General features: G+C 42.8%; 1 pseudogene; it reads right to left on the reverse strand.

Annotated features, from left to right (window-relative positions):
* Positions 1–12,982: 12,982 nt before the first annotated feature.
* LOC122496037 lies at positions 12,983–13,639 on the reverse strand (annotated as a pseudogene).
* Positions 13,640–17,947: the final 4,308 nt, after the last annotated feature.

A 17,947-nucleotide genomic window follows, 5' to 3' on the forward strand; every position in this document is an offset into this window, starting at 1 on the left:
CCAGGCTCTGAGCTCTCAGCACAGAGCCTGACTTGGGGATCAAACCCACGAACTGTGAGATCATGACTTGAGCTGAAGTTGGATGCTCAACTGACTGAGCCACCCAGGTGCCCCTGGTCAGTCTTTTTCTTAAGGCCTTCAACTGACTGGGTGAGGTCTGCCCCCATTATGCAGGGTAATCTGCTTTACTCAAATTCTACTTATGAAAATGTCAATCTCATCTAAAAAAAAACAAAAACAAAAACAAAAAAGTCTTCAAAGCAACACCAAGAAGTGTTTGACCAAGTATCTGGAAACCATGGCCCAGCCAACTTGAAACATAAACATCACATTTGTGTACCCTTCTGGCTATGGGTGTCCGAACAAAATCTTAACTACGTAATTGATCAATCTAGGATATAAAACTCTCCTGGATTCTAAAATAGGCCAAAATGTTTGGTCTAGAGACGGGGAAATCATGGAGGTCATGGAGACTCTGAGAAAACCTTGGAGGTATGTTGGGGCTTTGGGAGCCAACCAGAGGGCTGACGTAGAACTAAAGAGGGTCAGTTGAAGATAGGCAGATCTTAGTTTGCTCTAAGAAGGAATGTTTTGAGAGCTGTCTGAAAATAGAACAGAATGGGCTTTCTTGGGATGTCATGAGCTCCCTAACACTGGAGGTATGCAAGCAGAGTGATGTTGCAGAGGACTCTATTGGTGGAGGGCTCGTGAGACAGGGGTGAGTGCACCCACAGGCATGATGGAAATGGCACTAAAATGGCACTAAACAGTTCTAAACTGTGGCTCCTTGTTCTGGCTCTATCACTAGCTTGCCACGTGACCTTCAATGAGTCCCCATCCCTCTCGAGGTCTTTTGGCCCCCAAAGTAGAAAGAAGGGAGGTGAATTAGATATTCTTTGAAGTCACTTGCAATACCAATATCTTTTCAAAGCTAAGAACTCAGGATCTGAAGACCGCTATAGTTTTGAGTTACATGCATACCCATGCAGGACAACCCATCTTGTTCCACATACCAAAATGTCTGCTCAGACATCAATTCCTCCTTACAGACTGACTCCTCAACAGCTCAGTTCTTCCCAAAGAGTCAGGCACTGGGCAGCAGGACTCCTGAGATGCCTGTTCTCTCCCTTCCCTTATTTCCCTGGAACAATTTCCAAGAGCATTTCTACTCTGTAGATCCTTAGGCAACATGCCATCTAACTCTTAGGGGAAGCCCCACTGGCTTGCTAACTTTCAAAAGAAATTCTGAATTCATTTCTTTTGAATTCCTGATGCAAGAATTTTTATTTTAATTCCGCGATTTAATTACAACCTATTTTATTGTAGCCAAAAGACTTCATTGAATTAGCGATTAGGCAAGAAGGTAAAATGATGAGACTTTCTAAACATGTGGAATTTGAGATAAAAAAAACAAGCTTCTGTGCAGACAGGAAGAAAGAAATGGAGACAGAAGGGTTCCACATTATAGCTTTCAAGTGGATAGTCACGTGGTCTCATGAGTGTGGTTGTAATTATATGCATTAATTCTCATGGCTTCATTCCAAAGTGTTCAATTATCACAATCATGTAGCTGAGAGGGAAGAGAGTGCCTATTACTGGCAGATATCACAGTCCAGCCAGTGTAATTTTTGAAGGAAGCAGTGGCCTTAAGGAAAAAAAATATATATATATATAATATATATCATATATAAAAATATAAATTATCATATATATAATATATATGATATATAACATATATATTATAAGTATATAAAAATAATAATATATAAATATACATTATATATTATATAATGTATATTTATAAATTATATATATTATATAATGTATATTTATAAATTATATATTATATAATGTATATTTATAAATTATATAAATTTATAAAATTATATAAATTTATAAATTATATAAATATATGATATACATAAAATCGTGCCCTTATTTTTTTTTCCAAAAAAGATTACTTAAAGAAAACTTCTTTAGCATTTGCCCTGTAGCAAGAATCTTACATGCATCAAACCACTTAATCCTGGCAGCAATTCTGTGATGCAGATGTTATTAACCCTCATTTTACACATGGGAGAACAGAGCCCCAAAGAGGACAAGCTGACTTGCCTAAGATTACTCAGCCAGGAAGTGACAGGACCGTTTCTAAATGTCCTCCAGCTGACTCACTGAGTGTGGTCCTCCCTGCGCTGGGCCCCTGTTCTCTGCTCCATGAGAAGGAGTAATCCCTGCCCTGACTAATGTGCGATGCACAGCGTACAAGCACAGACTATTAGATGTATGATTATGATGGGGGCAAAGGACAAGAATTGGGACAGTTGAAGGAAAAAGTGTTTTGAAACTAAAACACAGTGCTATTAAATTTTAGAGAGTATTGGTAAGTATTACTCATTTACTTTATTTTTTGTCTTTTTTTGAGAGCCAGAGAGAAAGGGAGAGAGTGCAACCAGGGAAGGGGCAGAGAGAGAGGAAGAGAGAGAAAATCCCAAGCACGCTCCAAGCCATCTGGACAGAACCCAGTGTGGGCCTCGATCCCACAAACTGTGAGATCATGACCTGAGCCAAAATCAAGAGTCAGACACTTAACCAACTGAGCTACCCAGGAGCCCCCATCTTTTTGTCTTTATCCCTGAATTATTTTTTGTTTTTTTTTTTTTACTTTTTTTTTTAATATTTAATTATTTTCAAGAGACAGAGCATGAGCATGAGCATGGGAGGGGCAGAGAGAGGGAGACAGAATCTGAAGCAGGCTTCAGGCTCCCAGCTGTCAGCACAGAGCCTGATGTGGGGCTCAAACTCATGAATCGCAAGATCATGACCTGAATCGAAGCCGGACACTTAACCGACTGAGCCACCCAGGAGCCTCTACTTCTTTTTTTTTTTTTTTTTTAAGTTTATTTATTTATTTTGAGAGAGTCGGAGTGAGAGAGAGCGAGCAGGGGAGGGGTTGAGAGAGAGGGAGGAGAGAGGATCTCAAGCCGGCTCTGTAACATCAGCACAGAGCCTGATTTTTTTCAATGTTTATTTATTTATTTTGAGAGAGAGAGAGAGAGAGAGAGAGCACAAGAGGGGGAGGGGCAGAGAGAAGGAGAGACAGAATCTCAAGTAAGCTCCATGCCATCTGTGCAGAGCCTGATGAGGGACTCAAACTCACAAACCGTTGAGATCATGACCTGAGCCGAACTCAAGAGTCAGTGGCTTAACCGTCTGAGCCACCCCGGTGCCGCCCTCCTGCCCCCCAAATTACTTCTTTTAAAAAAATTGTTTATTTATTCATTTAAGTAATCTCTACACCCAACATGGGGCTTGAACTCACTCTGAGATCAACAGTCACATGCTCTTCCTACTGAGCTAGCCAGGCGCCTCTACACATTTTAAATATGCATGTAAGTTTTATTTGTCCATCTGGATTCACCCTCCACACACTCATCCAGCCTGCAATGTGCATGGGAGGTGCGTCTGTACAAGCTGTAACCCCCATCAGCGTAGCCCACGTCGGCGGGACACTGTCAGTGCCGTGGCCGAGTCCCTTGGACCTCCCCCCACTTCAGCCCTCCACAGGCTCTCCACTGCCAGCATCTGCTCCTTGGTGGCTGAGGGCTTTTCCCACACAATCTCTGTCTGCCAGGCTGGCAATCCAAAAGTACTTAGGAATTCACACCTGTCCCCAGGAGCAGCCTTTGGTCAGAGACGCTAGAGTCATAAACACCCCGACTCCTTGACCCTTTGGTGGAGACGTTTTGAGGCATGTGTTTCCATTGTTCCCCAGAGTTTCTCTGTGGGACCGAGCTCCAGTCACCCACCCTCCTCTACAAGCATTGCCTGAGCTTCTCCATAAATGATTGCACTGAAACCCTCATGGCATAGAGTGCCTCAGAGGGAAGCCGAACGAAGAGAAATTTCCTGGATGTCTGGCTTCCCGTTGCATTCAGCTAAGGGGAAAGAGGCAGCAGGAGCGGAGGCTTTTTACATTCTACCTTCCACCCTGGGGATGCCAAAGCCTGGCTCTGTCCTGGGCCCAAAGGTGCCAGCTCCTGTGAGGAGGCCCTCTTCACATTGCTCCCTCCGACTCCAAGTTCCAGTAAGTACTCCGTCCCCTTGCCCCTTCAGGCCTCAGGCCATAAATGGCACCTCATGTTTACTAGCCCCGGGGGTGTTCCAGTATTCTTTGCGATTATGCTCTGCTCCACTCACCCTTTTTGTAAGCAAAAACACTAACTCAAAAAGATACACGCACCACCATGTTCATTATATACGATGTTCATTATATACAATAGCCAAGGTATGGAAACAACCGAAGTGTCCATCCATGGATAAGCGGATGAAGAAATTGTGCAATAAATGCGATGGATATTATTCGACCATAAAAACAAATGAAATCTTGCCACTTGTGACAACATGGATGGACCTCACGAGCATGTGTGAAGTGAAACAAGTCAGACAGAGGAAGGCAATTATCATATGATCTCTTCACTTACGAATACTTCCTGGAATGTCCTACAGATGGAATCTAAAACCTAACAAAAAAACTTTCCTGGGAGGGCAGGAAAATTCTTAGATGAAACACTGATGGCTCAAAACCTAAAAGGGTCCCCAAGAAATGAGTTGTTAAGAGGCATCCAAGAGGCACACACAGATAGATGGCGGTGTGGGCAAGACTAGAAATCCCGGTCATCCAAACATAATAAAAGAAATAACTTGGTGCTCATTCAGTAAGCTGGAGATCCAGTTTAACTTCAGACAAACCACTTCCTCTGTCTGGACCTGTTTTTTCCACTTGTAAATGAGGGAATCAGACTAAACTCTGTGGTCTAATGGCAAATACTTACATAGCAACCTAACATGGTCTATGTTCTACGCGCTTAAACTTTTATTCATTTGTTTTACCTTCACGGCAAAGGGTAAAGCTTGTTTGGAAGAGCCCCTGACACCCTTCCAAATGGCCTGCCCTCTCCCACACCAGCATCCCCTTCTCAGTCCGAGCAGGAGCTCTGAAGATCTGATGAATATGTTTAGCAGCAGACTGGCTCTTTCTCCGGGCCTATTGTGAAATATGCTTTCCTGGTAATTTCCTGTGGTAATCATCATGCTTTGCGATTTGGAACAAAGTAGAGACTGGACGAGTTAGTTTCATCCCCTTGTTTTGAACATAAAAGCGTCCGATCCTTTCCGTGATGTTTTTATTTTGACTTCAGAAAGAAGAAACAGATAGTCTTGATAAGGAAATAAACTCTCAGTAGCTGAATTGAGCTAAACCATGAAATGGATTATCCCCTGGCCCAACAAGGGCCTCCGTGATGTGTGACTCCAACCCACCAGTCATTTCGTAGTCTGAGTGCATGATGTCCCTGGGTTGGGCATCAGGAAATCCTGTAGGCTCTACCTTCAAAATATAGTCAGAATTTCTTGTCCATGGCACTGTCCTGTCCTGCCTGGATGATTGCAGTAATCACCACACTTTGTCTTTCTGTAGTCCATTCTCAAAATAGCATCCAGGTGACCCTTGTAAAATGTGACTTGGATCATGTCACTGCTCTGCCTGAAATCCTGCGATGGCTCCCCCTTCCTTCAGAGGAAAAATCCAATGTCCTTAAAATGGCCTTCAAGATCCTACATGAGCTACAACCCCCTTACCTCTGGGACTTCATCTCCGAAACTTCTCCCCTTGCTCACTCCTTAACAGCCCCTCTGCTTCCTTGCTTATCCTTAGTCAGGCCTTAGAGACTTTGCTAGCCTCTGCTTGGAAGAGTCAGATAGCCACCAGCCTACTCCCCACTTCCTTCAAATATCTGCTCAAATCCTACCTTCTCACGAGGCCTACCCTGACCACTCTATCTAAAATTGCAACTTGCCTCCCTTCCCCCATTTCCTTCTGAAAGAAGGAATTTCTTAAAGATCAAAAGGGAAGTATTTTTTTTTTATTTGCGGACTTCCGTCTGCCAGCAAATTCCAGATAGTTTAAGGTAGTATTCATCCATTCAGCACATGCTTATTGAGCGCCTGCTCTGTGTCAGGCACCAGTTAGGCAGGAACTCAATATTCAATTTCATTTTATTCAAATCCACAATCAATACACTGGTGGTCTTCTAGAAGCCAGGCTTGCAGGGCGGTGGTGAATTGTGTAGAGATGCAGGTCCAGCCAAGTGTAGTGAAGGCAATAACCTTGAAATGAGAACATGTGTTCAAACGCTGGCTTCACATCTAACTTCCTCTGTGGTCTTAACGAATCCCTTCCCTTTTCTGGGCTGGCTGTAGTTCATCTTTACAATAAGGAGAGTGGTCTAGTTACTCTTTAAGGTCACTTCTGGCCTACCGTTCCATGATTTTACCCTTATTTCCCTGAGGGCTGTGTCTCTTGAGCTAATTGTGAGTCCCCAAGGGTGAGTGGGCAAACAAGCCAGAGAAGGAGGATATGAGCGGAAGGCACGGCCATGAGCTGTCCCTTGCGAGCCAGCACTTGAGAGGCCAGAGGTCTGCCTTAAGCAGCGGCAGCAGTTGGGTAACAGCTGCAGTGGTTAACCCGAGGTCGCCCTGTGGATCCTCTGGCTGAAAGAGGACACCCTGCTCCCGTCTCCGCATCCTTAGGAGAGCACAGAGGAAGTGTTCCCTGGTGCCGCAGAACTGACATCAGCTTTCTGGTGGTCTACTAAGCCCAGAGAAGGGAGAGTGAGGGGGACAGGCTTTGCTTTGGCTTGAGGTGTGCTTGGGAAATTCTCCGGGGTGGGGGGCAGGGGGAGGCGAGGGGAGAGCACTCTAGAGGTGGGAAATGTACTGCCTCCAATGGGAAGGGTGCAATCCCAGCAAACTTCCAGGGCAAACTTGAACAGGCTATCCATTAGCATTCCACTGACGCCTGCATTTGCTTGCTTTCTTCTTCTTTTTTAAGTGTTGTTAGAGTGACTGGTTTCTTACTCAGCTGTAGATACGAATTAACTGATGAGGTATGAAGCAGGGAAGGGCATTCGTGGAATGAGAAAACAGAATATGGCAAAAGGAGTCAGAAATTCTGTGGCATATTTCTTTGACTCTCTGGACTTCATTTTCACCGCCTGAAAAATGCAGGGATTGAAGTAGGGTCTTTCTAGTATGTGATGATTCTGAATCGTCACCAGGGGCCAGCAAACTCCAACCCATGGCTACTGCCCATTGCTGGGAATGCAATGGTGCAGACACCGCTGAAGCAGGTTGGCATGGCAAGCCTTGGAAACCAAACCAGGTGTCCTCCTGTGCTCCTCATTTTCTCACTGCTCCAAGGGCTGCCTCCCAGGCCGGTGCCTGGGCCTTGCTGCTGTCCAGGGCCCATGATGCTAACTATCTGCACCCTGGGGATTCTGTTCCCAGTGATTGCCAGTCACTGAGCACAGAATTCTCAGTCTGTCCTAGCTGAGGTGGGCAGGCTCTCTTGGGAGGTGAAGGCACCCAAACAAAGGTCACTAGGGAAGAAAGTTAAACTGACCGTGGTGGTGGCCTCTCTCTCCTGTCCCCCTTTACCGCACCCCCTTGTCACTGGCCTTTCTCCCTCTTCGCTGGGAGAAGGTCTTCAACTTGGGGCAACGTGTGCCCACCATCCTGCAGGGGGCAATACAGAGAGATGGAATAGAGGTTTTCTCTCTTGTTATTTAGCTATATAATATCCTTGATTTTGCCTCTTGGCCTGCAAGGCCTGGAGATATTTGCTATCTGGCCCTTTACAGAACAAGTTTGCCAACCCATGGGCTGTAGTGTCATCTGTAAGACGGTAAAGTATGGAGTCAGATGACCTGAGTTCATCCACTTCCTATTAGCAAGACCTCGGGCAAGGTCCTTAACTTCTCTGAACCTGTTTCCTTACCTGTAAGACTGAGTTAATAGCTAGAGCGTCTGCCGGATAGGCTTGCTGTATATATGTTAGGTGACTTGTGAACAACACCAATCAGGTAATGTGAGCAGATTTAGCAATCTGTGCACATAACACATAGTCCCAGATGTATGTCATCAAACAAAATTTTCTGAGTCCCTACTCTCGGCCAGGCCCTCTTCCAGGCCACGGTCTGGAAAGGAAGATAGACTTGTTAAAAGACAAAGGCAATGCAGTGTGTCAGTTGCTCTAACAGGACACAGCTGTGGGACAAAGGCAAGTGTGTCCAAGTCCCTCTTTGTGGTTTCAGACAAGGTTCCACTGAGGAAATTAACCTCGAGGTGGCAGGCAGATAAAGGGTATTCCGGGCTGATGGAACTGCATGTACACAGACATGAAGGCAAACAAGGACACTGCACATTCTTGTTGGTGGCCTTGAGAGCAAGTGGGAGATGTTTGGAAGGTGGGGCTGAAGAGGTAGGCAAGCCCCGGAGCCTGGGGGACCTTATCACTATCCCAAGAGTCTGGGGGAGTCTCCTGTTGCTAAGTGTTGGAGAGTCACTGGAGAAAGCGGAACCACCACAAAAAAAGGATCAAAATCAAAATACGGCTTTCAGAAACATCACTCTGGCTCAACACGAAGAGCCAACCAAGGAGCAGTCAAGAAGCTACGGTACATCCAACTTCAGCCAGGTCACGATCTCGCGGTCCGCGAGTTCGAGCCCCGCGTCGGGCTCTGGGCTGATGGCTCAGAGCCTGGAGCCTGTTTCCGACTCTGTGTCTCCCTCTCTCTCTGCCCCTCCCCCATTCATGCTCTGTCTCTCTCTGTCCCAAAAATAAATAAACGTTGAAAAAAAAAATTAAAAAAAAAAAAAAAAAAGAAGCTACGGTACATCCAAGAGAAAGATTGTAAAACTGAATGAAGGTGGTGGCTATGAGGACGAAGAGAGACAGGTGGATGAGTTATTTGGGAGGTAGAATCCAAAGGGAAGAGCCACCCAGGAAGCACCGAGGTTTTGCGCTGGGGCACTTACATGAGAGTAAGGGCATAGCTACAGTAACAGAGGTCGGGATATGTGGAAAGGTAAGGAGCTCTGTAAAAACGTTCAAAGTCCAGTCTGTGGACAGCTTCCCAGAATGAAGCCATAGCTGCAGTCCTCTGCTATGTTTACACTTGGGAAATATGCAGAGGCCAGCACTACCATCACATTTCCTGGGCAGGGCCCCTCGGAAGGGTCAGGAGGGGTCTGATGAAACAGCGGCTTTTTTTCTTCTTCCCCTTCTGTTTACTTACTATGACTTTTAGATGAGTGTGCAGATTCAATGCAGGGAAAGCTGTGATTAATGCACTTTTCCAGCAAGAAACCAAAACGAGAAAGTTGGCCCAGGCAGATGGCCAGCACGGGTCAGAGTAGCCTGCCGGGATTGTTTTGTTTTGTTTTTTAATAATTTTGATATTCTAGCATAATACTTGTCACATCTTGGCATCTTTTTAAAGGTTTGGCTTATTTTTTAGAGAGTATGTGAGCGGGGGAGTTGGGGGCGGGGGGCAAAGAGAGAGGGGGACAGAGGCTCCAAAGCGGGCTCTGTACTGAATGCAGTGAGCCTGATGCAGGGCTCGAACCCACAAACTGTGAGACAATGAGCTGAGACAAAGTCAGACACCCAACTGACTGAGCCTCCCAGGCGCCCAGCCAGCCAGGATTCTTAAGCTGTAGAGGAGCCTGAGCCTTTGATGTGGGAGCTCAATTTCAGCCCTCTCCGCAAGACCTCATTTGACCAAAGTGTGACTGACTTCAGTTTTTTTTAGTTGTTATTGTGGATTTACTCTGAAGGATTCTTTAGAGAAATGAAAACCCCTTTGGGTTTTTCATTCATGGGATAATTAGGGGCCATTTCTTACATGTGCCTAGTACTTCATGGCTCACAAAGTGCTTTTATAGCTGTGGGGTTTTTTTTCTATTTTCACCAAGACAGGAATTATTTTTCCCCATTCTATGTGTTATGAAATGAGACTCAGAGGTGGAAATGGCTTTTTCAAGATCACATAGCTAGAAAGTGCAAAACTATTCACCTATATTTGATAATATTCCGTGTTAGCAGAACAATGGGGAATTGGGAGCCTTGGATACTTACTGTGAGAATATACATTGGTCTGGTCTCTTCACAAGAGCTCATTGCCAATAATTTTTTTTTGAATTTCTTTTTTAAGGTTTATTCATTTCTCAGAGACAGAGACAGAGCGCGAGTGAGGGAGGAGCAGAGAGAGAGGGAGGCACAGAATCTGAAGCAGGCTCCAGGCTCCAAGCTGTCAGTGCAGAGCCCGATGTGGGGCTAGAACTCATGAACTGTGAGATCATGACCTGAGCTGAAGTCAGAGGTTTAACGGACTGAGCCACCCAGGCGCCCCACCAATAATTATTAAATATGGTTACCAGTTAGACAGCAGCTCAACTTTTGGGTCCCTATCATAGCCTCAGCTTCCCTTAGACAGCAGAGAGACCAAAATGAGAGCTTGCAGGCAGGGAGCCAGGAAAAGTCAACCAGTTGGAAGAAAGGTCAATACAAGGGCACATCATCAAGCTGGGTATTAGTGCATGCAACTAGGGCTCGATCTTGCTGGTACCCCCTAACGTCACACTGAGAATGTCTGGGAGAAGGGAGAGGGGGACATTTATTGATAGGTTCCCACCTAGGTTGGTGAGCAATTGTCCCATAAAATGTTAACTCCTTCACACTTCCAGGTTTGCCAAGTGGATTCCCAGAGGGATTTCAAGAAGGTGTTCATGTAGTAATCACAGTTAAAAGTAAAAAGGCTTGGGGAGGACCTGAGCCTGGCGACTGGAGTTGGCACTGGAAGACAGATCTTCACAGTGAGGTCTAATTTTCAAAGTCTGACAGGTAGGGCTCTGTGGAACTGGAATCATGGAGAATAGAATCCATCCCCCTGAAGGTGGGGAGAGAGTCCTACCAAGAGATAGATAGAAACTGAGGGTTGCTGGGGGCGGGGCAGGGGAGGGGGGAGGGGGAGACAGGGGAGAGGGGAAAAGGGCGATGAGCATTGAGGAAGGCACTTGTTGAGATGAGCACTGGGTACTGTATGTAAGCAATGAATCATGGGAATCTGCCCCAAAACCAAGAGCACACTGTATATATACACTGTATGTTAGCCAACTGGACAATAAATTATATTAAAAAAATACAATACAATAAATAAAACGTAAAAAATAATAATAAAAAAAAGAGGCAGAATGCTTTCTGTTTCTGTCATTGGAGACTTTCCATATTCCATAGCACAGTGGGCAGAGACTATCTGATACCCTGCTAGGCAATGGTCACAAGGCAGCAGAGACAAGGCCCACCATGCTCAGTCTTGGGGCCAAAGATAGAAAATTAAACAAGTGATTATCAAACCACAGTGGTTCTCCAAATTTGTGGGCATGAGATTCAGCTGGAAGCTTAATAAAGATTTAGATTTCTGGGCCCTGCCCCCCAAATTCTAATTTGGGTCTTGATAAGGGCCTGGAATCCTCATTTATAGTGGTAATTCTCAGGTAATTCTAGTGTAGGTGACCCAGGTCCACACTTGAGAAACACTGCCCTGGGGCCTAGACTCTGAGCCCTTTGGGGGCAGTAATTGTCTCCTTTATCTCTGCTTCCCTCCCTAATTCCTGTCACAAAGGGACAAAATAATTGCCCATTGAACTGAATTGTTTGAAACCACTGCTCCAAAAAGTGTTTCACATGGAGTCAGCTTAGGTCTGTAGCCTCCCTCTACCTGTAGTCTCTGGGACTTGATTTTACCAGAGGAGTTTAGTCCAGCAAAAGCGATTAACACTCAGCAGAGACTAGGTTATAAGCCATAAAGCCAAGGAATTCATTAACAGGAAGAAATACATGTTCTTCCTTCATGGGCAGAGTCCACCCATGAAACTATTGCTTGGTGAATAAGAGGTCAGAGTAAATGGAATTTACTGACTTTTAGGCTTAAATTGTTAAAATGGGACACAACCTCTGAGATAACATATAGGAGAACACTGTATAAATCAAAAAGCACTATATTCCCTGTAAGATACTACTAACATCATCATAGTAAAAAATACGGTAGACAGAACACCTAAATGTGTAAAGCAAATACTGACAGATCTGAAAACAGAAATTGATGGTACAACAAGGGACTTCAATGCTCTACTTACCATAATGAATAGAATATCCAGACAGAAAACAATAAAGGAACAGTTGACTTGAACAACACGATAGGCCAAATGGACCTAACAGATGTTAACTGAACATCCCACCTAACAGCCATAGAAAATGTCTAATTCTCAAGCACACGGGGGTTTTCCTCCAGGACAGATCACATGTTAGGCCACAAAATTAGCCTTCAAAATTAAGAAGATCAGGGGCTCCTGGGTGGCTCAGTCAGTTAAGCGTCCAACTTTGGCTCAGGTCATGATCTCGCAATCCATGAGTTTGAGCCCCACATCCGGCTCTGTGCTGACGGCCTGGGGCCTGCTTCAGGTTCTGTGTTTCCGTCTCTCTCTGCCCCTCCCCCACTGGCGCTCTGTCTCTCTCTGTCTCTGTCTCTCTCTGTCTCTCTCTCTCTCTTTTACAAATAAATAAATGTTAAAAAATTTTTTTAAATTAAGAAGATCAAAATCATTCCAAATATCTTCTCTGAACACAATGGAATGAACCTAGAAATTAGTAACGGCAAGAGAATGGGAAAATCAGAAATACGTGGGAAGTAAACAACACACTTGAACAACCACTGGGTCACAGAGGAAATCAAGAGGGGATTTTAAAAGTATCTTGAGACAAAGGAAAATGAAAATATAGCATACTAAAAGTTATGAGATGCAGAAAAAGCAGTACCAAAAGTTAAGTACATAGCAATAAATGCCTATATTAAACAAGAAGAAAGATCTCAAATAAAAAACCTAACTTTACACTTTCAAGGAGCTAAAAGAAGAAGCACAAACTAAGCCCAAAGTTAGCAGAAGAAAAGAAATAATAAATATCAGAGTAGAACTAAATCAAATAGAGAATAAAATAATAGGAAAAAAGTCAACAAAAGTAAGAGCTATTTTTTTTTTTTTTACTGTCCTAAATTATTTGGTAAGAATTTTACAAACATTACGTGTATTAGTGGTAACAGTGGAGCTGGAGAGTGTTGGGTCTTCTCTGAGTCACACAGCCAGAACCACCAATAGTATGGGGGAACTTGTGACCCTTTTCAAGGCCATGGCTCTTGTGGCCTGCAGATGTCAGCCCTCACATCTCCCTGTGCTTGTGGTCTGGTTTGGTGAATTCACTGGGTGTCAGGATTTCTTCCGACGGCTTTATGGAACAGATCAATAAGGATACTCTCAAAGAATTTGTATGTGGAATCTTCGCCAATCCAGTAAGAATTCAAGACTCTCAGAGCCCCACAGTGGCGTCCAGCTTGCTCCTCTGCAACAGACTGAAGGCTTCGGGCAAACTTTAGCTGGTGGACATCATGATGGACAGGATTGCCATAGGTAGCAGCACCCTTAGGAACTGGGCGTTTGCAGCCACCATGTTGCACATGAATCCAATATATAACATAACCTTGCTTGGCCTTGTACCCCAGTCTGTACGCTTTGTCGGGCCAGGTTGGGTGGGGGGCCCTGTGGAGCACAGGGAGCTGGAGATACAGACAGCAGTGCACCCTGAGAAGAAAGCACATTACACCAGACTGCTTCTTCCTCCAGCCCCTGGATGTACTTGTAAGTGCCCATCTTGGCTTACCTTTGAGCTCATGGCTGCTGCCAGACAGAAAGGCAGAGCTTTCTTTCTTTCTTTCTTTCTTTCTTTCTTTCTTTCTTTCTTTCTTTCTTTTTTAAAGATAAATACCACTAACAAACCCTTAGTAGATTAAGACGATAATTGAAAAGACTCAAGTAAAGTCATAAATGAAAGCAAACACATTACAATGGGTACCTGAGAAATAAAAGGTCATATAGGGTTATTATGAACAATTTTATGCCAAAAAACTAGGTAACCTAGGTAAATGGATAAATTCCTAGAAATATACAACCTACTAAAATGGAATCAAGAAGAAATAGAAAGCCTGAACAGACCCATAACAAATAAGGAGACTGAATCAGTAATCAAAACTTTCCAATAAGAAAAGCCCAGGACCAGACGGTTTCACTGGTGAATTCTACCAAATGTTCAAAGAAAAATTAATACCAATCCTTTTTAAATTCTTTTTTTTTTAATGTTTTTAAATTCATTTTTGAAGGAGAGAGAGAGACAGGGCATGAGCAGGGGAGGAGCAGAGAGAGAAGGAGACACAGAATTCGAAGCAGGCTCCAGGCTCTATGCTGTCAGCACAGAGCCTGATGCAGGGCCCAAACCCACGAACTGCGAGATCATGACCTAAGTCAAAGTCAGACACTCAACGACTGAACCACCCAGGCACCCCTCCTCTTTAAAATCTTTTAAGAACAGGAGAGGAACCACTCCCAAATTCTTTTCACGAGGCCAGCATCACCCTGATTACAAAAACAGACAAAGACACCACAGGAAAAGAAAACTACAGGCCAATATCCCTGATGAATATAGATATAAAAATCTTCAAACAAACTAAATTCAATAACACATTAAAAGGATCATACACCATGACCAATTGGGATCTATCCCTGGGATGCAAGGATGGTTCAATGTATACAAATCAATCAATGCGATACAACACAATGAAAAAAATGAAAGAAACCACACGATCATAAATAAACACAGAAAAGGTATTTGACAAAGTTCAGATCCATTCATTATTAAAACTCTCAGCAAAATGAGTATAGAAGGAACTTACCTCAACATAATAAAGGCCATATATGAAAAGTCCACAAATAAGGGAAAAACTTAAAAGCTTTCCTTCTTAGATCTGGTACAAGGCAAGGATGCTCACTTTCATAACTTCTATCCCACATAGTACTTGAAGTCCTAGCTGGAGTAATTAGACAAGAAAAATAAACAAAAGGCATCTAAATTAGAAGGGAAGAAGTAAAATTATCTATGTTTGTAGATAACATCATCATATATGTAGAAAACTCTGAAGACTCAAAAAAAAGCTGTTGGAACTAATAAATTCAGCAAAGTTGATGGATACAAAGTCAACATATAAAAATCAATAGTGTTTCTATACACTAATAATGAGCTATCTGACAAGGAAATTAAAAAGAATCTCACAATTGCAAAAAAATAAATAAAATACTTAAACTTAACCAAAGAGATGAAAGATTTGTACACTGAAAATTATACAACATTGATGAAAGAAATTAAAGAAAATACTCATAAATGGAAAGACATCCTGTGTTCATGTATTAGAAGAATTAATATTGTTGCAATGTCCATACCATTCAAAGTGATCTACTGATTCAATGCCATTCCTACCAAAATCCCAAATTCATTCTTTACAGAAATAGAAAAAACAACCCTAAAATTCATATGGAACCACAAAAGACTCCTTTTTGAGCAAAGAGAACAAAGGAAGAGGCATCACAGATCTTGATTTAAAATATGTTACAAGCTACAGTAATCAAAACAGGCATAAACACAAACATATAAACCAATGAAACAGAATAGAGAGCCCAAAAATGAATTCACACATCAACAGTTAACCAATCTTCGACGAGGGTGCCAAGGACACAATAAATGATGTTGGGAAAATTGGATATCCACATGCAAAAGAATGAAATCATATAAAAAAAATCAACTCAAAATAGATAGGAGACCTAAACAGAAAACCTGAAGCCATAAAACTATCAGAAGTAAACATAGGGGAAAACCTTCTTGATATTGGTCTGGACGATGATTTCTTGGATATGACCCCAAAAGCACAGGCAACAAGAGCAAAAATAGACAAAAAGGGATTCCATCAAACTAAAAACCTTCTACATAGCAAAGGAAACAATCAACAGAATGAAAAGGCAACCTACAGAATGGAGGAAAATACTTGCAAATCATATAGTTGATAAGGGGTTAATATGCAAACTACATAGCAAAATAAATAAATACTCCAATTTAAAAATCTGCAAAGGACCTGAATAGATATGTCTATGTGTCTATAGATGTCAGATATATCTAGAAAACATACAAATGACAACCAGATATATAAAAAGGTGCTTAACATCACTCATTATCAGGGAAATGCAAATCAAAACCACAATGACATATCACCTCACACTTGTTAGAATGGCTGTTATCAGATACAAGATAACCAGGGTTGTCAGGATGTGGAGAAAAGAGAACTGTCATACGTTGTGTGGGAATGTAAACTGGTACAGCCACTATGCAAAGCAGTATGGAGGTTCTTCAAAAATTAACAATAGATCTATCTTATGATCCAGCAATCACTTCCGGGCATATAGTCAAAAGAAATGAAATCAGAATCTTAAAGAGATAGCTGCATTCCCATGATCATTTCAGCATTATTCACAATAGCCAAGATATGGAAACAACATAAATGCCAACAGATGAATAAAGAAAATGTGATATATAAATATATGCACAATATAATAACTGTAATATAAATATAATATAAATATAGGTATCCTGCCATTTGTAGCAACACAGATGAACCTGGAGGACATTATGCTATGTGAAATAAGCCAGACCCAGGAAGACAAATATTGCATGATCTCACTTATATATGGATTCTCAAAGTCAAACTCATAGAAGCAGAGAGAATAGTTGTTGCCAATGGCTGGGGAAGGGAGGAAATGAAGAAATGTTGGCCAAGGGGGTACAAAGTTGCAGTTATGCAAGGCGAATTAACTTCTGGACACCTAATGTATAACAATGTGACCATAGCTAATACTGTATATTATACCCTTGAAATTTGCCAAAAGGGTCGATCTTAAGTGTTCTCATCAGAAAAAAAGAAAAGAAAGAAAATGGTAATTATATGAGGTGATGGATATGTTAATTAGATTGTTTGAGTTTATTATTTCACAATGTGTATCAAATCATCAAGGTGTACACCTTAACTATATACCATTTTAAATTGTCAATTATACATCAGTAAAGCTGGAAAAAAAGAAAGAAAATATGCTGGAGGCAGTATGCACAGGAGTGATGCATGCAAGCTCTGGAGTCAGACAGAACAGAGTTCCGCTGCTATTTTCGAAATCTTAGACAAGTGGTTTCAATTTTCTGAGCCTCAGTTTCCCATCATTCCCAATACAAATGATGGTACCTGGCTTTTGGAATTTGGGGGAAAATTAAACGAGACAATGTACGTAATCTTTTCATAGCGTCTTGTACTCAATAAGTGTTCAATAGACGTTAGCTAATATTAATATTCAGTTCCATTTCTTCTCAGTCACCAACTCTAACGTCAGACAAATAATACAACAGCGCAACGAGAAAAGCACGCAACTGGTGGCAGGTAACCTGGGTTCCAGTCTCTGCTAGGCCAGTTCTAAGTGGTCATTTTACATAAAATAAACCTTAGTTTACGTATTAGAAAAAAAATGTAGCCGACACCTAGCAATAATGTTCATTCATTGATTTAATTCCTTCACTAGTAATACTTGTAGAACGCCCCCAATGTAGAATTAGTCCTAATTCTAAGTATTCGAAACCTGGAAATGAATGAGAAATGGTTTCTGTGTGGAGGAGCTCACAGTCTAGGAAATTTCCAACGCGATAATGTCTATGAAGATTTCCTACAGGTCAGTGGCAGGTGTGGTGTGACTCTTAACCTTCCGGTTCCGAAAGCACTCTGTCCCTGAGATCTTCCATCTACCTTCTGGAAGTAGGTCTGGAAGGTGAGGGCAGGAGAGGCGGTTGTAAATTAAACAAAAGAGCATCCTTTCCTTCTGGAGAAACAAGGAAAAGGAGAGCACCGGGCCAGTGTGGATTTGACCTGTGATTGCGTACCTAATGACCGAAAGGTCAGACTTCGTCCGGGCAGCAAACGCCCACTGAAACGCTGGGGGAGAAACGGGGATTCCCAGCTGCGCACGCGCACTTTCGCCGAGCGCCAGGCCCTCTCTAGATCGGAAACCTTACGCAGTCTCCTACGAAAGACGTAGGAAAAGCGGCGTGGAAAACGCAGGCTCTTGGGTCGCGTGACGC

This window comes from Prionailurus bengalensis, chromosome A1 (genome assembly GCF_016509475.1).
Source record: "Prionailurus bengalensis isolate Pbe53 chromosome A1, Fcat_Pben_1.1_paternal_pri, whole genome shotgun sequence".
NCBI lineage: Eukaryota > Metazoa > Chordata > Mammalia > Carnivora > Felidae > Prionailurus > Prionailurus bengalensis.